The sequence below is a fragment of the Chiloscyllium plagiosum genome, chromosome 23, assembly GCF_004010195.1.
Source record: "Chiloscyllium plagiosum isolate BGI_BamShark_2017 chromosome 23, ASM401019v2, whole genome shotgun sequence".
Lineage (NCBI taxonomy): Eukaryota > Metazoa > Chordata > Chondrichthyes > Orectolobiformes > Hemiscylliidae > Chiloscyllium > Chiloscyllium plagiosum.
Window position 1 is genome coordinate 3,576,826 of NC_057732.1, and position 23,624 is coordinate 3,600,449.

General features: G+C 41.4%; 1 long non-coding RNA gene across 1 annotated transcript; it reads left to right on the plus strand.

Annotated features, from left to right (window-relative positions):
* The first annotated feature begins 532 nt into the window (after positions 1-532).
* LOC122561488 lies at positions 533-18,480 on the plus strand. The gene is made up of 2 exons (XR_006315010.1): positions 533-624; positions 17,113-18,480. It is a non-coding gene; the product is annotated as an uncharacterized LOC122561488 (long non-coding RNA).
* Positions 18,481-23,624: the final 5,144 nt, after the last annotated feature.

Consider the following 23,624-nt stretch of genomic DNA (forward strand, 5'->3'; position numbering starts at 1 on the left):
ATGGAGTTCAGACAGACCAGCAAAAAACATCACTCACCATCACTCAAAAAACACCCAAAAGTCTAACACAAAGTATAGCACAGCCTGAATGAAGGTATAAGTCATATTTATCAATGAAACAAAAGTAAATTTAACATGGTACATATTGTTAATGCAGGGGCAAATGGTCATCATTTGTAAGGTAAACTCCCTCATTCCTGTTATATCACATATTCTCTCCTTACGCTCAAAACACTTCATAATATCTAGCTTCTCTTCCAGTGTTGTAGCCTTTCTTTTGCATTCACCACCTACAATTTTATCAGCAGGATGCTTCTTGCTAACATTCTTTGTCACTAAGACCCTCCATTTTTTTAAAAAAAGGATAATCTAGAAGTAGTGTATCTTTCATAGGAAGTGTGTTCAATGTATCTCCCTCAGAAAGCTGCTCACTGTACAGTACCTCTCACAGAAAGCTGCTCTCTGTACAGAAATTGGCACCTGACACTGGTGCATGCGCAGAAAGGTACGAAGACCAGCGCTAATATCGGTATATGCGCACAAATTTTGGCATAGACATCAGCGAAAGCACAGAATGAAGTGTGCGAAATAATCACCGCTGGAATCGCACTATTGCCAACAGAGGTAAGCTTTCTCGAAATTCCCGTTCCTCAATTCCTCAGCAACGTTATAAACAAATCACGCACTTGTCACACGCATTATCCAAGAACTACCTGAAACTCCTAACACAATTCAGGATTCACTACTGTACTTTGGACTTCACTGAAATGTTACACTACAATGGTTCAACTTCACAAGTTGCATTTTATGGCTCTTAATCTACTTTCTTAGCTTTCTCTTTGTTTGCTTGAATGTTCAGAACATCTGTTTATCTTGCCTTTTAGCACAAACAGGAAGGTAGGCAACTTGTCATGTTTGCCAGCATTGAACAGTCAAGTGCGACTATTTTGCTGTATAGCTCCACACTACAGTACATGCCAACAGGTGACACGGCAAATACATTGCACATGCCTCAACTAAAGGATCAGATCTGGAAGCAAAAAGGGGAGCAGTCTTTAGTGGAGTTAAGGGAGAACAATGGTCAGTCTGGGGTGTAATGCCAAACTTACTCAAAGACATCAGTCAATCTCAATTCAAGGGGTGGTCATGGTTAGTCTGGTACTTGGTGAGACCAGTGTCTGGGGATCAGTGTCCTTGCACTCCAGGGATTGACCATAATGGGCAGCACGGTGCCTCAGTTGTTAGCACTGCTGCCTCACAACACCAGGTACCCCGGTTCGATTCCAGCCCTGGGCAATTGCCTGTGTGGAGTTTGTACAGTCTCCCCGTGTCTGTATGGGTTTCCTCAGAGTTTTCTGATTTCCTCCCATAATCCAAAAATGTGAACTAGCCATGCTAAATGTGTAGTTTAGGTGCATTAGTTAGGTTAAATGCAGAATAATAGGGTAGGGGAATAGGTCTGAGTGGACTATTTCTCAGAAGTTCAGTGTGGACTTGTTGGGCCAAATAGTCTGTTTCCATGATTCTATGATAATCAGTAATGCAGGTTTGGTCTGCAGGATTGGGAGTTTGCCCTCTTTGACCAAGTTTGGATGACAGTTGAGCATTGATCATAGTGCACCTTTGAGTAAATATGCACTCCCTCATTAAACTAATAAGTAGAATGAACCAGTGCTGCCAAAGGGGTATGTACACATGAATGATCACTGACATAAGTGTGGAATAAGAACAGAAGGAAAGACAAGGCATTCACGTTAACTTTCTACTCAGCAACCTCCTCATTGAAGTGCTAAGTCTTGGCTGCACTCATGAACTTAAGTGTTGAAGGATGCCTAAAATCTACTGCTATCCAAGATAGTTCCTAGAGGTAGGCAATGTCTTGCCAAAATAACTCCCATCCTCTTTGGTATGAAGACGCTACTTAACTCTTAATAACAGCCTTAAAACCAGATCCTAAAGCTGAAATGACAGTCAATCATATATGCAACAACTGAAATAATCTTGGGTAACTTCAATCTTTATATAGATTGAGAAAATCAAATCAGCCAAAGTATCCATGAGAACAAGGATAAGGAATAATATGTTTTGGATACAACAAGGGATCAGGCTATTTTATGTCTGGTAATGAGGCAGGTTTAATAAATGATATCAGTGTAAACGATCCCCATGGAACAACAACCATAACTTGGTAGAACTTAGCATTCAGTTTGAGAGGGAGAAATTTGAGTTGGAAACAGTCTTGTTCAACTTAAATAAGGATAATTACACGGAGTTGAGGGCAGATAGTATCAAATTGAAAGAAAAGACATAAAATGTACAATAATTAGTGGTAAACCATAGGATTGAGAATGTTTTAAAAACCAAAAGATGACCAAATTAAAAAACAAAGGAGAAAACAAACTATGATGGCAAATCAACACAAAGTTTTCTTGAACAAACAAAAGAAAGAAAGGATGGCAGTCAAAGTGAAGATAGGCCCCTTGAAAACGAAGGCTCCAGAAAAAATAATGGGGAGCCAGGAAATAGCAGAGGAGTTGAATAAGTATTTGGTTCAATGTACAGAACATTAATTGCATTCCAAAAATACTAAATAATCAAGGGGACTAATGGAAGGGGAAGAAATAAAGAAAGATATATCAATAGAGGAAACGAACTAGGGAAACCAATGGAGCTACACTTTCGTAAGTGTCCTGGACCTAATGGGTCACATCCTCGGATTTTAAAAGATACAGAGATTGTAATTTTCTCAGAAACCTTAGATTTGGGAACAATCTCTCTGAATTGTAAAATTGCCAGTGTAACACTTTTATTCAAAAAGGGAGACAAAAAGTGGATAATTCTCTAAGCTAGTTAGCTTATCATCTATCATAGAAGCCCAACATTGTTGGAACAGGCCATTCAGCCCATCGAGTCTGCAGCGACTCTCCAAAAATCATTCCACCCAGACCCGCATCCTTGTAATCCTGCATTTCCCATGGCTAATCCTCCTAGTTTGCTTTTCCCTGGATATTGAGTATTATAGCATGGCCAATCCACCTAACCTGCACATCTTTGGACTGTGGGAGGAAACTGGAGCACCTAGAAGAAACTCACACAGGCACGGGGAGAATGTGCAAACTTCACACAGACAGTCGCCTGAGGGTGGAATCGAAACCAGGTCCTGGCGCTGTCAGACAGCAGTGCTAACCATTGAACATTCCTGATGAAGGGCTTTTGCCCGAAACGTCAATTTTACTGCTCCTCGGATGCTGCCTGAACTGCTGGGCTTTTCCAGCACCACTCTAATCTAAACTCTGGTTTCCAACATCTGCAGTCATTGTTTTTACCATCTTGATGCCCATCTGTCATTGGGAAAAATCACAGAATCATACAGGAGGGGCCCATCAGCCCATTGAGTCACAAACAAAAATACTACTCTAAATCTACATTCGTCCCATTTTCCAGAACTTGGCCCTTAGCCATGAATGTTATGACATTCCAACTTCTCATCCAAGTACTTTTTAAATGTTATGAATTTTCCTGCTTCAACTACCCTCCCATGCAGTGCATTCCAGATTCCCTTCACATTCTGTTTCTTTTATGTATAATTATTGTTCCTCAAATCCCCTTTAAACCACCTAACTTTGACTTTAAAATTATGCCTCCTTGTTACTGACCCTTCAATTGAGGGGAACAGCTGCTTTCTATCCAATCTGTCCATGCCCCTCATAATCTAATTTACCTCAATCAGATACCCTCGCAACCTCTCTGCTCTGAAGAAAACAATCTGAGCTTATCCAGTCTCTCTTCATACCAAACTGCTCCATCCTAGGCATCATCCTGGTGAATCCCTTCTGCATCTTCCAGTGCAGTCACATTGTTATGATAGCATGGTGACCAGAAGTGCACACAATAATCCACTTGTGGCCTAACAAAAGTCCTGTACGCCTCCAACATAATCTTGTTAGAATCTATGCCACGACTGATAAAGGCAAGTTTTCCAAATGCCTTCCTAATAAGCTGTCCTGCTACTTTCAGGGATCTTTGGATAAGCATCCCAAGACCCTTATGTTTCTTTGAACTTCCATTCATTGATTACTGCCTTGTCTTAATATTTCTGAAGTGCATCGCCTCACAGTTATCAGGGTTAAATTCCTACTTCCACTGATCTGCTCATCTGACTAATCCACCAATATACTTAAAGTCAGAGATGTACAGCATGGAAACAGACCCTTCAGTCCAACTCGTCCATGCCGACCAGATATCCTAACCTAATCTAGTCCCATTTGCTATCACTTGGCCCCATATCCCTCCAAACCCTTCCTATTCATATACTTATCCAGGTGCCTTTTAAAGACTGTAATTGTACCAGCCTTCACCACTTCCTCTGGCAGCTTATTCCATACACGTACCACCCTCTGCGAGAAAAAGTTGCCCCTTAGGTCCCTTTTTGTATCTTTCCACTCTCACCCTAAACCTATGCTCTCTAGTTCTGGACTCCCCCACCCCAAGGGAAAAGACACTGTCTATTTATCCTATCCATGCCCCTCATGATTTTATAAACCTCTATAAAGGCACCCCTCAGGCTCTGATGCTCCAGGGAAAACAACCCCAGCCTATTCAGCCTCTCCCTATAGCTCAAATCCCTCAACCCTGGCAATATCCTTGTAAATCTTTTCTGAACCCTTTCAAGTTTCACAACATCCTTCTGATAAGAAGGAGATCAGAACTGCACGCAATATTCCAAAAGTGGCCCAACCAATGTCCTACACAGCCGCAACATGGCCTCCCAATCCTGTACTCAATGCTCTGACCAATAAAGGAAAGCATATCAAATGCCTTCTTCACTATCCTATCTCCCTGCGACTCTACTATCAAGGAACTATGAACCTGCACTCCAAGGTCTCTTTGTTCAGCAACACTCTCCAGGTCCCCACTAGGGGCTCCGATTTGCCTTTTGAAAATGCAGCGCTTCGCATTTATCTAAATTAAACTCCATCTTCCACTCCTTAGCCCATTGGCCCATCTTGTGTCACTCAAGACCTTCTTCCTCACTATCAACCACCCAGCCAATCTTCATGTCATCCATAAACATACTTGTTGTGCTCTCTCCACATTCTCATCTATATTGTTTATATATATCATGAACAATAAGGAACCCAGCACTGATCCCTGTCGCACATCACTCAACATTAGCCTCTAGTCATACAAACAGCCTTCTACCACCACCCTCTATCTGCTGCCAGTAAGCCAATTTTGGATCCAAATTGCCAAATTACCCTGGTTCCATGTGCTTGTAACTTTTTTATCAGAGTCCCACATGGGACCTTACCAAAGGTCTTGCTGAAATCCACACAAACTACATAAACTGCACAACCCTCAGGCGACTGACTGTGTGGAGTTTGCAGGTTCTCCCCGTGTCTGCGTGGGTTTCCTCCGGGTGCTCCAGTTTCCTCCCACATGCTAAATTGCCCGTAGTGTTAGGTAAGGGGTAAATGTAGGGGTATGGGTGGGTTGCGCTTCGGCGGGTCGGTGTGGACTTGTTGGGCCGAAGGGCCTGTTTCCACACTGTAATGTAATCTAATTTAATCTAATCTAATCTAATCTACATACCAGGTCTACCACCTCAGAAAATTCAATCAGATTTCTGAGGCATGACCCTCCTGTGACAATGGCCCTGCTGACTATCCCTGATTAAATCTTGCCACTTCGAGGGGAGACAAATTCTTTCCTTCAGAATTTTCCCTGATAATTTCTCTCCTTCTGATGTACACTCAGTGGTCTATAATTCCCTGGTTTATCTTTACCAGCCTTCCTGAAAAGTGAAAGCACATTAGCTCTCTACCACAGTTCTCTGGCACATCTTCTACGACCATGGAGGAATTAAAAATTTGGGACATGGCCCCTGTAATTTTCTTCCTCGTCTCCCACATCAGCCTGAGATATGGGGATTTGTCCACTTTTAAACCCACCAAAACCTCCAATAACTTCTCACTCCCTGTGTGAATCTGCTCAAGAATATTAGAGTCTTGCTTCCCGAATTCTGTACCTACATCCTCCTCCTCTAAAGTGAAGGCAGACGTAAAGCACTCAGTTAACACCCTATCAAGGCCCTCAAGACCATGCACACAATTGTCCCCTTGGATCCTGACGGTCCTTGGATATACTCATAAAATATTTTTGAGATTCTCCCTAATTCTATTCTCCAATATTTTTTCATGCCCCCTCTTTGCTCTCTTAATTGTTTTCTTAAGTTCTCCATGCACCTCCTACACTCCACTAGGGCCTCTGTTGATTTGCTCCCTTTGTACCTAGAGTCATACTGCATGGAAACAGAACCTTCAGTCCAACCAGTCCACGCCAACCATGTTCCCGTATTAAACTCATTCCACCTGCCTGTGTTTGGCCTATATCCCTCCAAACCTTTCCTACTCATGAACTTATCCAAATGTCTTTTAAACATTGTAACTGTATCTGCATCCACAACCACAACATTCTCTGGCAGTTCAGCTACACACTAATCATTCTCTGTGTCAAACAAGTTGCCCCTCATGTCTGTTTTAAATGTTTCTCCTCTCAGCTTAAAAATATATCCCTTCATCTTGAAATCTCCCATCCAAAGGAAAAGACACCTCTCATTCATCTCATCTATGCCATTCATGATTTTATAAACCTCTAAGAGGTCACCCTTCAAACTCTTACGCTCTAGTGAAAGAAGTCCTAGCCTATCCAGCCTAATGTTATAATTCAAAGCCTCCATTTCTGGCAACCTGCTGGTAAGTCTTTTCTGAAACCTCTCCCATTTAATAGTATCCTTCTCTTCTTCTTCCTCTTATCTAGTCCTGGATATTCCTAATCATCCAGGGTTCTCTGGGCTTGTTACTTCTATGTTTCACCCCAAACGTAGGAGCAACAAGCCCTATTCTCTCCGATTCTATTTGGAATGCCCTCTACTGTTCTGCTGTAAATTTACCCAGCAGTAGCTATTCTCAGTCTATTTTGGTCAGATCCTGCATTAGTTCAATAAAATCTGTCTTTCCCCAAAACATTAAACTATATTATAAAGGATGTAATAGCACAGTATTTAGAAACACATAACATAATCACTCAGCATCAGTATGACTTCATGAAAGGTAAATCATGTTAAATCTAATTATAGTTGTTTGAGAAGGTAACAAGCAGGATAAAGATAAAGAAAACAATACATGTAATACATGTGGATTTCCAAAATGCATTCAATAAGATACTGCACATTAGGATACCTAATAAGATTACAGCCCATAATGTTAGAATGTAGTACATTAACATGGATAGAGGACAGCCTAACACAAGACAGAGAATTGGGATAAAGTGCTCATTTTCAGAACGACAGTTTGTAACTTGTGATCTGCCACAAAGATCAGTGCTGGTGTCACAATTACTTATGCATTAATGACTTTGGATAAGAGAAGCGTATGCACTTTTGCTAAGTTTGCAGATGACAAAAATAGGTTGGAAGGCAAGTAGTGGGGATGACACAAAGAGTTTGCAGGGAGATACAGACAGGCTAAGTGAATGGGGCAACACTAGGCATATGGAATATAATGTGGGAAAATGTGAGGATATGCACTTTGGCAGAAATAATTAAAGAGCTGAATATGATTTAATTGGGAAAAGACTGTAGAAAACTAATGCACAGAGGGATTTCAATGTCCTTGTGCATGAACCATAAAAAGCTAGCATACATGTTCAATAGATAACATAGAAGACAAATGGAATATTACCTTTTATTTCAAAGGGAATGGAGTATAAAAGTAAGGAGGTCTTACTAAAGCTATACAAGGCACTGGTCAGACCACACCTGGAATACTGTGAACAGTTGTGGTCCCCTTATCTCAGAAAAGATATGTTCTGGCATTGGAGGCAGTCCAGAGAAGGTTTACTTGTTCAACTCTGAGTATGGAAGGATTTTCTTATAAGGGGAGATTGAGTAAATTGGGTTTGTATGCATTAGAGTTCATAAAATTAAGAATGAAACATACAAGATTCTCAGTCTAGGTTAGAGTGGTGCTAGAAAAGCACAGCAGGTCAGGCAGCATCCGGAATTCCTGATGAAGGGCTTTTGCCCGAAACGTCAATTTTCCTGCTCCTCGGATGCTGCCTGACCTGTTGTGCTTTTCCAGCACCACTCTAATCTAGACTCTGATCTCCAGCATTTGCAGTCCTCACTTTTGCATACAAGATTCTCAGGAGACCTGAAAGAGTAGACATGGAGAGGTTGTTTCCCCTTGTAGGAGAATCTAGGACTAGCGGGCATCATCTTGGAATAAGAGGTCAACCATTTAAGATAGAGTTTTTCTCTTTGAGAGGGTAATTTGTGTAATTCTTACTGCAGAAAGCCTGTCAAGGCTGGGTCATTAAGAACATTCAAGGCTTAGAGAGACAAATTATAAACAGTAAAAGAATCAATTCTTCTGAGATAATGCAGGAAAGTGGAGTTGAGGATCACCAAATCAGCCATGATCTCATTGAATGGTGGAGCACAGTCAATGAGATGAATGACGTACTTCTGTTCCTATAGCTATGGTCTTGTAAACGTGTATACAGATTTATAGATGTGCAAGTGCAATAAAGTATTCTCACCAGCTGTATGCCTTCGGGGTATTTTTTCCTCTTGCCTTCCCACTATATTAGATGCAGTCTGAGTTGCTCAGTTGGGGTGAAGGGAGCCTGCTCATACTGGATCCTGTCAACATTGAAAATTTGGGCTGACAAACCAGAGGTATTTATGGCTGAAGGGTCCAGACATGCTGTGAGTGTTCTCCAGATGCAGCCTCACCCTCCTCAGTAGCAACTTCCACAGTGTCCAGTGTCTCTGACAAAGTTGCAAGCTGCTCCTGTGACTATGGATTTGTCATTAATGGTAAGGCGACAGCCATCTGGTATTATCACTAGACTATTAATCCGGAGAATCATGTAATGCTTTGTGGATCCAACTTCAATTCTTGCCATGGCAGATGGTGGAATTTGAATTCCATCAAATTTAAAAAATTGGAATTAATAGTGTAATGGCGACCACAAAATTATTGTTGATTGTCAGGAAATCCAGAGGATCATTAATGTCCTTTAGGGAAGGAAATTACCATCCTTACCTGGTCTGGCCTACAATTTGGTTGACTCTTAACTACCCTCTGGGCAATAAATGCTGGCCCAGCCAATGATGCCCACATCACATGAATGAAGCCTTTAAAAATGGCCTACACCATGGAGTCATCTTCTGCCTGGGCCTGGAATCCATCAGTCCTCTGAGGGCCAGCCTCCTGAGACATTTATTCCTTGGCCAGTTGTGGAGACTGAATGTGATGAAAGAGAATGGAAAAGTTGTTGGTTGTGGTGCTGGAGCAGAGCTGGTGAGGACCATCAAGTGAGTCAATTGGTGGTGCAGAGGACAGCAAGGACTAGTAATTTGGGAGGATGAGGTGGTGAGAGCCAGTGAGTGGAGATGATACATACAATGGTGAGAGTTGTAAACAATTAGACTTGGTGATGTTTTCTCACAAATGGCTGAGTTTGAGCGAGCGTGAGAAAGCAGAAAGAAGATAGCAACACCTACACTCGCAGGGTGTAGAAAATCATTAACCTTCTTGCAGCACTACCGGTCCTTTTAATCCGCAAATTGGTACTTCGGGCCAGATTTCTGGGTCCCGACTGGCTACTTTTAGTGCTGTGAACCCCTTTGCTGATCCACAATAAAGAAGATGGTCCTCCTCTCCACTCTCTGTCCACAAGCATCGCCACGTTCTTTTCATTGAAGCAAATGCCAACTTCCCTTTCTGCAACATCGAATTCACAAAAATGGTGGAAAAGCAAACTGTAAGAGGCAGTACCTGAATTTCAGCATTTTAAGTAGTGCATAGCTGTGGTTTAAATATAGAACCCATAGCAAGAATAGCATAATGTCCTAGTAGCAGCAGGCACCCCTGCCTCTGCTGCTGCATGATTGTACAAGAAAAATTCATTGTAGCTTGCACAGGAATTTAATCCACATTTTTGGCATCAGTCCATGTTGCAAACCAGCTGTCCAGCCAACTGTGCTAACCAAACCCAGGGACGTGGACCTTCCCACAAGAGGAAACACCTTCTCTCCATCTCCCCTGTCAAGCCTCCAAAGAATTTTATATAGTTCAATGAGGCTCCTCTCATCGCTCTAAACTCCAATAAGTACAAGCCCAACCTCTCCTCATCAGAAAAATCCCATCTCACTTGGAATCAACCCAACTTTCCCCGAAGTGCCTCCAATGTCAGAACACCTTCACTGAGCTAAGAGAACCAAAACTATTCACTGTATTCTAGCTGTGGACCTGACTAGTGCCTTGTATAGTTTTAGCAAGATCTCCATATTTTTGTACTACATTCCCTTCAATATGAAAACCAAAAGTCATTTCCCTTCCCTAATATCTGCTGAACTTTCATACTAACCTCTTGTGATTCATGCACAAAGACATTCAAATCACTCTGTGATACAATTTTCTGTAGACTTCTCCCATTTAAATATTATGCAGCCTTTCAATTCTTCCTGCCAAAGTTCATAAGGTCAGATTTTCCCACATTATATTCTATCAGGAAAGCTTCTACCCACTCACTTCATTTGTCCTATCCCCTGTATACTCATTACGTCATCCTCACTACTTACCTTCTCACCCATTTTTGGGTCATCTGCAAACTTGACCATAGTATATTCATTTTCCTCCTCCAAGTCATTAATCTATATTCTAAATAATTGTTGACCCAGAATTGATACAGTGGCACTCCACTAGCTACAAGTTGCCATCCTGAAAATGTCCCCTTTACCCCCAACTCTTGGTATTCTATTACTTATGCAATCCTCTATTCATGCTAATATTCTCCATCTTTAACATCATGGGCTCTTATTTTAGCCTTATGTGCAGCACCTTATTAAATGCCTTTTCGAAATCTAAATATATTACATCTACTGGTTTCCTTGTATCTACCCTTCTTGTTAACTCCTCAAAGAACTTTGATAAATTTGTCAGGCATGATTTCTCCTTCGTGACAGCTTGATTACATCAAAAGATATGTAACCCATCAGGTCTTCAACCCCATTATTTTCCCAAGTATTTTTTTCTCTCATTTTTGTGTTTATTTTCTCCCCATCCCCATTAGCCCCTTCATTATTTAATATTTGTGGAATATTATAGTGTCTTCCAATTTGAAGACTAATGCAAAATAGTATTCAGCTACTCTGCCATTACCTGATTCTCCATTAATTAGTTCATTAGCTTTGTTCTCTAAGTAGCCTATATTCAATTTGGTCTCTTTCCCTTTTTATATATTTAAATAGCTCTTACTGTCCATTTTTAAAATATTACTCACTAATTTGTCCTCATAGTCCATTTACTCCATCTTAATATTTTTGATCATCTTTTATTTGCTGTTAAAATCTTTTCGATCCTTGAGTTTACTACTCATCCTTGAACCACGTTGGATAATTTTTCTTTCAATTTGATATCACTTTTGATTTCTTTAACCATGGTTGGTTTATCCCCTTCCCAGAATCCTTCCTCACAGGGATAGACCTTTGCTGTGAGTCATGAGCTATTTTCTTAAACATCTGCCATTGTTCCTCAACCATCTTTGACGCTTACCCCCTTTCCCAGTGCACTCCAGATAACTCAGTCTTCATCCCTGTGTAATTACCCTTATTTAAGTTTAGCATAGTTGCTTCCAATCCACGTTTTTCTCTCTCAAACTGAATGCTAAATTCTATCATGCTATGGTCACTGTTCTGTAAAGGATCTTTTACTCAGAGATCATTTATTAGACATGAAACAAATACAGAGATTGCTGGAGAAACTCAGTAGATCTGGCAGCATCTGTGGAGAGGAAACATGATTAACGTTTCAGGTCCAGTGACCCTTCTTCAGAACTGGACTTAAAGCATTAACTCTCTTCACAAATGCTGCCAGACCTGTGGAGTTTTCCTCCAACACTTCCTCTTTTTGTTTCAAATTTGGAGCATCCATAAGTCTTTGTTTTATTCTTCTGGATTACATGTGCCTTATTACACATTACTGGGTCCGAAATGGCCAGATTCCTGGTTTTATCCACAACATGTTCATTTGGAATCTGTTCCAAATATACTCTCTGAATTCTTCCTCATAGTTAGCTTTGCTAACTATATGAAGATTAAATTCACCCATGATTTTGCTATTTTTTAACCACTCTCATGATGTCATTATTTATTCTTGGATCTACAGAACAGCTACTACTAGGGGGCCTGTAGACTACTCCCAAAGGGTTCTTTATTCCCTTGTTACTTCTTACATCCACTCTACATTGTCCGATCCTAGATCACTTCTTGTACTTATTTCATTTCATGCTAACAAAGATGTTCCACTATGGTTTCTTCTGTCCTTTTGAAAAGCTATGTTCTCCTGAGTATTTAGTTCAAAGCATTGTGTAGCTATGTCTCTGTAATAGTTAGAAGATCATACCCATTAACCTCCATTTATTATATTGGGAATACTATGCATATTTAAGTAAAGAACCAATAATGTTGTCTTTTATGCCATTTCCCCCTTCTCCGCCACCACCCCCCCTCTTAAATGCTTGTACAATCTGTCCTTTCTTATCCCATTCTGGGTATCATTATCAAAACAGCTGCCCTGCAATATAGTCCTATCTTTTTGCTTTATATGCCCACATTTCCTCAAGCAAACCCTCCCTGCCTCTAATTGTTTTAAAGCCCTTTCTACAGCTCAGTTTAATTGTTTCACCAGGACATGGTCCAGATGCAACTGAAATGAAGCCACCCCACCAGAGTAGCTCTCTTCTGGCCTAGTACTTGTGCTCCACTGCCCCATGCATTGAAACTCATTCCTGCCACACCACTGTTAAGTCATGCATTTACCTTCTTAACAATATTTACCCACTCCCAGTTTTCCCCTGCTTCGGTCATATTCCTAAGGCCATAAGAAATAGGAATAGGAGTTCACCTTCGAGCCTGCTCCATCATTCAATAGGATTGTGGCTGATCCAACATTCCTCACTTCCACTTTCCTGCCCTTTCCCTGTAACCCTTGATTCAATGACTGATCAAGAATCTATCTACCTCAAGTTTAAATATACACAAGGATTCTGCCCTCACAGCTCTCAGTGGCAAGGAGTTCCAACCACACTCAACCCTCTGAGAGAAGAAATTCCTCCTCATCTCAGTCTTTAATTAGCATCCCTTTATTCTGAGATTATGCTTTCCAATCCTAGACTATCCCATGAGAGGAGACATCTGCTCAGCATTTACCCTAAAAGCCCTTTAATAATCTATATGTTTCAATGAGATGCCCTCTCATTTTTCTAAACTTTTCTGAAAATAAGGGGACCAAAACTGTTCACAATATTCCAGATGTGGTCTCACCAGCACCTTGTACAAGTTCCATTAAGATTTCCCTACTCTTATACCCTTATGAAAAATGGGCCAACATTCCATCAGCCTTCCTAATTACCTGATGCACCTATGTGCGAGCTTTTTGTGTTTCATGTACAAGCAGCCCCAAGTCCTTTTGTGTTGCAGCTTTCTGCACATGTTCTCCATTTAAATAATATTGTTCCTTGGTTGTCCCTTCCAAAATGAACTTCCCATTTTCCCACATTATACTCCATTTGCCAACTTTTTGCCCAACCCCTGAATCTATCAATATCTCTCTATAAACATTTTGTATCCCTCTTGGAACTCACCTTTCCACCTAATTTTATGTCATCTGCAAATCTGGAAATACTCACTTCCTTCTTCCGAGTCATTAATATATATTGTAAACAGCTGCAGTCCCAGCGCTGATCCCCGTAGAACACCACTAGTCGCCTGTGATATTAAAGAGTTAATTTGCTGATCTGCAGGAAATTGAATGTCCCGAGGCTAGGGTGGGATGCCTCTGACTTAGAGGTAGATTGTAAGGAATTTACATTCCCATCCCTTGCCATTCAGAGCCATTTACATGGCCATCTTCTATTATTCAGAGATCTCTTGACACGCTTCGCAAGCACAGTGAAGAGTGTTAAGAGTTTCTCCAAAGCTTGTACTGTAAAGCTTGGTTGTTCACAGAAGTTGGCGAGTTGCAGTTGCATCATGTGTGTAAGAACTTCAGAAAAAAGAACCTAAAATTTGGTGGCAGCGGTGGAATTCCAACATACACGGAGCTTTTCAATAAGTGATTGTCTGAGTGTCGATTGCATGAGATGGATGGGTCCAGAAGGTAAGATTTACCTCGATCTCTCTCCTTAACCTACCACTCAGTCAACCTCTCATCCCCTCGGACTCTGTGGTGATGGAATCTCTGAGGTAACTTAAGCACTTGCACGCCGACAAGTTTGCTTTCAGGATCATAAAAGTTACTGGGAATTTGGAGGTTAAAGTCCTTTGGGAAAAGGAGGTTAAAATCCTCTGGGAAAAGGAAGTTAAAGTCCCCCTGGAAAAAGGAATCCTCTTGAGGCTCCGGAACATAGTGCAAAAAATAAAATATAATAACTGTGTCTGTCTTAACCACCCAGCCTTATAGACCAGCTGTTAAGAGGGGAGATCCCCCACACAAAGGTCAGGACCCTGAAGTGGGTGTGGAGACAACAGATATGAGGTTTGAGGCTCTGGAGCATAAAAAAAGTTAGAAATCAGGACTTCAAAGAAAAACATCTAAACAAAATTTCACTGCTTAAAGTTATTGCCCTTATCCCCCATACCTCCCCTTAGAAATACTTTTAGGACAACATGGCATCACTGGGAGAACAGGGAGAAAGTGGAACCAGTCCACTTGGATCCCGACAGTGTCATAGAGTCATAGTGATGTACAGCATGGAAACAGACCCTTAGGTCCAACCCGTCCATGCTGACCAGATATCCCAACCCAATCTAGTCCCACCTGCCAGCACCCGGCCCATATCCCTCCAACCCCTTCCTATTCATATACCCATCCAAATGCCTCTTAAATGTTGCATATGTACCAGCCTCCACCACATCCTCTGGCAGCTCATTCCATACACGTACCACCCTCTGTGTGAAAAAGTTGCCCCTTATGTCTCTTTTATATCTTTCCCCTCTCACTCTAAACCTATGCCCTCTAGTTCTGGACTCCCCGACCCCAGGGAAAAGACTTTGTCTAACAGTGGCCTAATCAATGTCCTGTACAGCCGCAACATGACCTCCCATCTCCTGTACTCAATACTCTGACCAATAAAAGAAAGCATACCAAAGCCTTCTTCACTATCCTATCTACTTGCGACTCCACTTTCAGGAAGTTATGAACCTACACTCCAAGGTCTCTTTGTTCAGCAACACTCCCTAGGACCTTACCATTAAGTGTATAAGTCCTGCTAAGATTTGCTTTCCCAAAATGCAGCACCTCGCATTTATCTGAATTAAACTCCATCTGCCACTTCTCAGCCCATTGGCCCATCTGGTCCAGATCCTGTTGAAATCTGAGGTAACCCTCTTCGCTGTCCACTACACCTCCAATTTTGGTGTCACCTGCAAACTTACTAACTGTACCTCTTATGCTCACATCCAAATCATTTATATAAATGACAAAAATGCCAGGGAAGATTTGTCCGGGTGTTTGTTGTGGAAGTCTCAATTTCTAGGCTATGGACTCAACTCGACTTGTCTTTCTTCTGGGGGGAAGGGGTGGCTTGGGCTAGGGGGCTGTGTCGTCCGCTGTGAGGGTTTTCTCTTTTTGTGGGTGCAGTTTCATCAGGAGGGGCGCAGCCTCGTCTGGTGGTGAGGTTGGGTTCCTCGATCCGGTTTCCACCAACGTGAGGATGTTTAGTGATCTTTTTATGTGTTTGCGCGGGGCGCTGTGGGGTTCGTGGAGCTTTGGGAATCTTGGACCAATGCTTGTGGGTTTTTTTCTGTGCCACGGTGGTGAATGGGAGTCTGTGGATGTGATTTATTTTTGTCCGACTCTGGTGTGGATCTTTTGGCGCCACCTCCTCCATCTTTTTGACTCCTCTTTTTCCATTTCATGGATCATCACCAGGTGAACTGAGGGGGGGTCTCAAATGTGCACGTTTTTTCCCCGTATTAAAATGAGAAGAATTCTGACCAGGAGCTCTTCAAAAAAAAACCAAGAAATGCTGAAATTAAGGTTGTACTAATACTTGGTCGAAAAAGGAAGTTTCAATATAAATTATACCGTACTGATAGTGTTTGATAGTCAAATATTTTGGTTTGTTAAAATACTGGTTCAGAAAATCCTTTTAAGTAACTGTTTTGCCTCATTTGAATCAGGATCTCAATTCAGGGTGTTTTGTGGGCTATGTAATATGGCAGATTTTGTTTTTACATTAATATTATACAACATTAGGTTCTTTTTAAAATTATCAAACATATAACCTTCAAAAAAAACTGATTGAGGGCCTTGAGCTCCTGAAATTCTACAATGCCTGTTTATTGTGTCAGTGGTCATGCTTTCGCCAGATGAGAGTATTGTATGTATACTTTTTTTAATGCAGCGTTTTCACAAAAAGAGGGCATTTTAATTTTGATGTTTTGTTAAGATTTTAGAGAATATTAGAACTTGAGACTGAGCTGTTTCAGTTCTGTCAATTACTGTTAAAACTTCATTGGCCCCCTTTATATTGCAAATTGAAAGAATGTTGATCCCTACCAAAGTTGTACAGTTACTGGTCTGCAGCCACTGTAATTCCGACTGTTTTATTTGGGAAGTTTCATTTGGAGAACATATATTAATATGTTTTGCATTTGTTTCCCACGAACATTGAGATTTAAATCTGAACTGAAACTGCCTCTTCGATGGCTAAAGCACAAGAAATATTTTGTTGTTTTCTTCCTGTTCCAGATTTTTAAAATACTTTACCTAACAGCTTTCACATTAGCCAAGTATTAATTTGTTAACAGAAAATAGTTTTTGAATAGCCTAAGTGGAGTCCCCCGAGGGTTTGATTTTATACCACTGATTGTTGTTTATAAATGACTGAATTGTTGAGGCAGTACAGTTTAAAAGTTTATGGATTGTATAAAACGTGATAACGTCATAAAGACTGAACAGAGTAACAGACTTGAAGGATTCAAAGAATGTTGAAACAGGCAGACAAAATTTAGTTACATGTGTGACTGTCTTCATACAGATACCCACCTTGGCAAGGAATGATTGAGACAGGAAATGCAAAGATACTTTCAGCAGCTAACATCTTCTCAGAGTTTCTCCATTCACCGGTAAAGCACACCTTCAGACCACCGCATGTCCCTCCACAACCGGATCCAAAGATTCAATCAGCTCCCCAGTAATGAGCTCGAAAAGTGAAGAAGCTAACAACAGTGAAGAGGAGGTCCATACGCTTTTTGTCACTGGTCTTCCTATGGATATTTAACCACATGAGCTTTACCTTCTCTTTCAATCATTTAAGGGATTATATAAGGTTCACTGATCAAGCTAACATCAAAACAGCCAGTTGGCTTGTTACATTTGACAGCAGAGTGGGAGCAGAAGCAGCAACAAATGCTGTATTCACCCACCCTGCTGCACTGCACACTCAGATGCGCTGGTATCCCACATCTGAAGCATCTCCACAAGAATTGAAGTCTTGTCAGTTTTGGTAAGTATTTAACTGCCATTATCCAAGAACTCAGATTTCTCTGTGGAGTGATGCAGAGTGAAAGATGGGATTTTGTTTTCAGGTTGGACTTTACTGAAGGACAGTTTGGATAACTGGCTCGTTTCCACTCAACTTGGAGGGGGTGGAGTGGTCAGTAAGGACTGTGGATTTAAGAACTTTATTGGTGATCTTTTTTACCAAGAGGAAAGGTCCTGTGGATCCTATTTACTGCATGGACTAGTCATTTTTGTTGTTATAATTGTATGTTGTGTGTCAATAACTTGCTTAAACACTGGCTGTCAGAGACTTAAGAATAAACTGGTAGCATCATCTAGGTGGTTATCATGAAATGATAAAAGGAGGGAGTGTGATATTAAAGAGTTAATTTGCTCTGCTGACCTGCAGGGAATTGAATGTCCTGAGACTAGGGTGGGATGCCTCTGACTTAGAGGTAGATGGTAAGGAATACACATTCCCATCCTTTGCCATTCAGAGCCATTTACATGGCCATCTCCTATTATTCAGAGATAACTTACATTTGCATCATCATCCTTTTCAAAATCAGTAAGAACATTGCAGTTGGAATTTTGACTACTCCCTGTAGTTAAAAAAAAACTTGCAACAGATTTGACCATTAAGGGATGATTTAAATTACACTGTTTCTGGAAATGATGTCGTCACTGCATTGTGTCTTGAGTAGCATGTGACTGTGAGGGAGTGGCGGGGGGGTGGGCTTGTCTTGTATGCATTACTGTCATGTAAAGATTTTGTATAAGGAAAGAACTGTTTCCTTTGTTCAGAGATCCCTTGACATGGCTTCACAAGCATTGCAAAGTGTGTTAAAGGGTTCCTCCAGAGAGCTTCCTGTACTTGCCTAATAAATTTTGCTTGTTCACAGAAGTTAACGTCTGCAGTTGCATCAAGTGTGGAAGAATCTCAGAATAAAAAGAACCTAACAAGTCAACCTGAAAAAGAACCTCTCATCTCCACTCGCTATTTCCCGCCTCCTGGCCAATTCTCTGTCCATGGCAATACACTACCTCAACACCGTGGGCTCTTATCTTATAACTTAATCTTTTGTAAGGTAGCTTGTTGAACACCTTCAGTAAGTACAAATGCACCTACTGGTTCCCCTAATCCACTTTGCTTGATATTTCCTTGAAAAGTTCTAAGAAATTTGACACAATTTCCCTTTCATGAAGCCATGCTAATGTTGCTTGATTACATGATGATTTCCCAAATGTTCTGCTATTACTTCCTGAAAAATTGATTCCAATACTTTTCAACAATATACGTTAGACTAGTGGACCTGTATTTACCTGCTTTTTGCCTCCCTGCTTTTTTGAATAGGAGTGTCACATTGATAGTTTTCCAATCCTTTGGCACCTCTCCAGGCCGAAGAATATTTGGAAAATTATAACCAATGCATCTACTATATCTGTAGGTATCTCTTTTAGGATCCTAGGGTGCAAGCCATCATCTTGGATCTGGTAAAGGGCAATGAGACAGATTTAAAACATGACCTGGGTAAAAGATCTAGGAGAAATTGAGGACAGCAGATGCTGGAGATCTGAGTCAAAAGTGTGGTGCTGGAAAAGCACTGGAGGTCAGGCAGCATCCAAGTAGCAGGAGAAATGACTTTTTGGGCATAAGGGCTTATGAGAATCGACGTTTTGGGCATAAGGGCTTATGCCTGAAACATCGATTCTGAGTAAAAGATACCAAGGAAGAAGTAATCATACAACGATAGAATTTATTATTCCATTCAAGAGTGAGAAACCTGGATCGGAAACAACAGCGTTTAACTTAAATACAGGGAACTACAGTAAAATGAGAATAGAGGTAACTAAAGATTGTCCTGAGATGATTATCTTGGGAGATTTTCAGATCAGCTCCGAACTGTGTTCCAATTCTTTCAGAGGAATGTCCTTTACAGTCCTGTCAATGTTTTTAAAACCAACATGTATTGCTGTTTGTTATCTATATCAATGATTTGGATGAGCATGTACAAGGCATGATTAGTAAGTTTGCTGATGACACTAAATAGGCTGTATCATGGACAGTGAGGAAGGTTATCAGAAATTGCAGTAGAACCTTGATCAGCTGGGGAAGTGCGCTGAGAAATGGCAAATGGAGTTTAACATAGATAAGAGTGAGATCTTACATTTTAGAAAAGTCAAATCAAGGTAGGAGTTTTATGGTGAATGGTAGGGCCTTAAGGAGTGTAGTGAAACAGAGGGATCTTGGAGTTCAGGTGCACAGTTCTGTGAAAGTGGAGTCACAGGTAGACAGGGCAGTGACAAAAGCTTTTGGCACACTGGCCTTCATCAGTCAGGGCACTGAGTTTAGAAGTTTGATTAGATTAGATTACTTAGTGTGGAAACAGGCCCTTTGGCCCAACAAGTCCACAACGACCCTCCGAAGAGCAACCCACCCATACCCATTCCCCTACATTTACTCCTTCACCTAACACTATGGGCAATTTAGCATTGTCAATTCACCTAACCTGCACATTTTTGGACTGTGGGAGGAAACTGGAGCACCCAGAGGAAACCCATGCAGACACGAGGAGAATGTGCAAACTCCACACAGACAGTTGCTTGAGGCAGGAATTGAATCCGGGTCTCTGGCGCTGTGAGGCAGCAGTGCTAACCACTGTGCCACCATGCCGCCCTGTTGGGAAGTTATGTTACAGTTGTATAGGTCGTTGGTAAGGCTGCACTTGGAGTATTGTGTTCAGTTTTAGTCACCTTGCTATAGGAAGGATGGTATTAAACTGGAAAGAGTACAGAAGAAATTTACAAGGATGTTGCCAGGATTCAACGTCTGAGTTACAGGGAGAGGTTGAACAAGCTAGGACTTTTCTCTTTAGAATGTAGGAGACTGAGGGGGGACCTTATGGAAGTGTGTAAGATCATGAGAGGTATGAATAGGATGAAAGCACTCAGTCTTTTTTGCAGGGTTGGGAAATCGAGAACTAGAGGGCATCAGTCTAAGGTTAGAGGGGAAAGAATAAAAGGGAATCTGAAGGGCAACTTTTTTTTCCACAGAGGGTGGTATGCATATAGAATGAGCTGCCAGCGGAAATTATTGAGGTGGGAACGTGAACAACATTTAAAAGGCATTTGGACATATATGTGAATAGGAAAGGTTTAGAAGGATATGGGCCAAGTAAGGGAAATGGTGACAGCATAGGTGGACATTTTGGTGGGTGTGGACGAGTTTGGACCAAAGGGCCTGTCTCCATGCTGTAGGACTCAATGACAACTGGATCCTCCCAATCCAATTTCCTCTCCAGCCCTGAGGGGATGTCCTTAATCCTAACACCAGGCAAGTAACACAGCCCTCCTGAAATGAATGCTAACGTTGCATTTGCCTTGCTAACTCCCAACTGAACCTGCATGTTAACCTTAAGAAAATCTTGAACTAGGACTCCCAAAAACCTTTGTGCTTCTGGTGTCCAAAGCCTTCTTCATTTCGTCTATGTCTCTATTCTTCCTACCAAAGTGCACAATCTCACATTTCCCATTTTCTATTCCATCCACAATTTCTTTGCCCTATTCTCCTAGCTTGTCCAAGTCCTTCTGCAACCTCGCTCCTTTCTCAAAACTACCGTCCGTTTACCTATTAGTGTCATCTCCAATCTTAATAGCAATGCCCTCAGTTCACTCATTCAGATGGTTAATGTATAACATGAATAGTCCCAGCAAGGACACCTACAGAGTTCCACTCATCACAGGCGGCCATCCTGAAAAAGACGTACACTCTGCCGACTGCCAGTCAGCCAATCCTCTTTCTATGCCAGTACCTTCCCCAGTATGATGGTTTCTTATTTTCTAGCCTCCTGTGCAGCACCTTGTCAAAGGCCTTCTTGAAATTCAATTAGATCATGTCCACTGGCTCTCTTTTGTCTAACATGCTCATTACTTCAAAGAATTCTAACAGAGGATGTTGTTAAATTTGAAAGGGTCCAGAAAAGATTTACAAGGATTATGCCAGGGTTGGAGGATTTGAACTATAGGGAGAAGCTGAATAGGCTGGGGCTAATTTTCCTGGAGCATCGGAGGGTGAGGGGTGACCTTATAGAGGTATATAATATTATGAGGAGCATGGATAGGATAAAAAGCCAAGGTCCTTTCCCTAGGGTAGAGGATCAAAAACTAGATGGTGTAGGTTTAAGGCGAGAGGGGGAATATTTAAAAGGGACCTAGAGGAATTTATGTCAAATAGTAGCAGATGGACTAGGTCAGATTGGGATGTCTGGTCGGCACGGACAAGTTGGACTGAAGGGTCTGTTTCCATGCTGTACAACTCTGACTCTGACATTTGTTCAGGCATGACTTCCCCTTGATGAAGTTGTGTTGACTAAACACTATTTTGCCATGTACTTCCAAATACTCCGCAATCTCATCTTTAATAACGGACTCTAAAATCTTACCAATGACTGAGGTCAAGCTAACCGGTCTATAGTTTCCTGTCTTCAGCCTCTCTTCGTTCTTAAACAGAGTGCTACATGAGCAATTTTTCTGACCTCTGGGATCCTCCCTGATTCCAGTGACACCTGAAAGATCACTAGTGCCTCTACAATCTCCTCAGCTTTCTCCTTCAGAACTCTGGAGTGCAGTCCATCTGGTCTGGGTGATTTATCCACCTTCAGACCTTTCAGCTTCCCCAGCACCTTCTCCTCACCTCTGCTCCCTGATTCTCCTGTAGTTCTGGTATGCTGATGTTATCTTCTACCAGAAAACTATTGCAAAGTTCCAATGCAGTTCCTCCATCATTTCTTGGTTCCCCATTACTACTTTTTGGGGGCAACTTGGTGGCTCAGTGGTTAGCACTACTGCCTCATGGTGCCAGGGATCCATGTTTGATTCCATCCTCGGGGACTATCTTTGTGGAATCTGCACATTCTCCCCATGTTTCCATGGGTTTCCTCCAGGTACTCTGGTTTCCTCCCACAGTCCGACAATGTACAAGTGGATTGGCCGTAGGAAATGAAAGATTACTGAGGTAGGGTAGACGGGTGGGTATGGGAAGGGTGCTCTTTGGAGGATTGGTATGGACTTGATGGGCCAGATGGCCTGCTTCCACACTGTAGAGATTATATGTTTCTCCAGCCTCATTTTCCAGCAATTGAATGTATATTCCTGCCTCCCTCTGACCTTTTAATATCAAAATATACTTGCAATCTTCTTTTATATCATTAGGCAGCTTACTCTCATATTTTATTTTCTTACCTTTGATTTTTTTTATCCTATGCTGGTATTTAAAAGGGTTCCACTAATCTTCACATCCTGGGTAATCCAAGATGGAGGACGTGAAAAATTTCTGGCTGTAATAGGCAGCTTCTTTTTTGAGGTATTTTAGGTGTTGGAGGTGATTTCCTCGGATTCCAGGAGCAGCAATTACTGTTTTATATGCTGTTGCATTGTTTTGGAACTTTGGTGAAAAAAAGTCAAAATAACAGCACTTTTAAAAGGGAGAGGAATAGACAAAGGCAGCACATGGTCAGTCAGTGCAGGAGCGAGCAACACAGAAAGAAACCACAGTGCTAACTGACACAGCAGTGAACCTGTGCAGTTACTGCCTTTGCTGTTTGAATTCATGTAGCGTTGGATATCGGAGTGTATCAAAAATTAACATAAAGTAAAATTTACAACTGATCTTGGAGGAACCTGTTTGGGAGAGGTCACAGCACAGAAACAGATAAGTGAGTAGTTTTAAGTGTGGCTGTACTGTAAGTCTGCAGTAGTGAGTAGAATGGGTTCTTTCTTGCTTATATGTTTTATTGAGATATGTCTCTTGATTAAACTCAAAATATAAGCCATAACTGTTAATTTAACCTGGAGCAGTGTTTTATAGAGGAATAAGGCAGTGCTATTTTCTGGGACTGTAGATTGCGAAGGAGCAAAATGGCTTTTAGTAGAGTGATATGCTCTTGTTGTCAGTTGTGGGAGTTTGGGAGAGGTTACATGTTTCTGAGGATTATATCTGCAATAAATGCCATTGGTTGTGAATCCTATCAGATCGAATGGATCAATTGG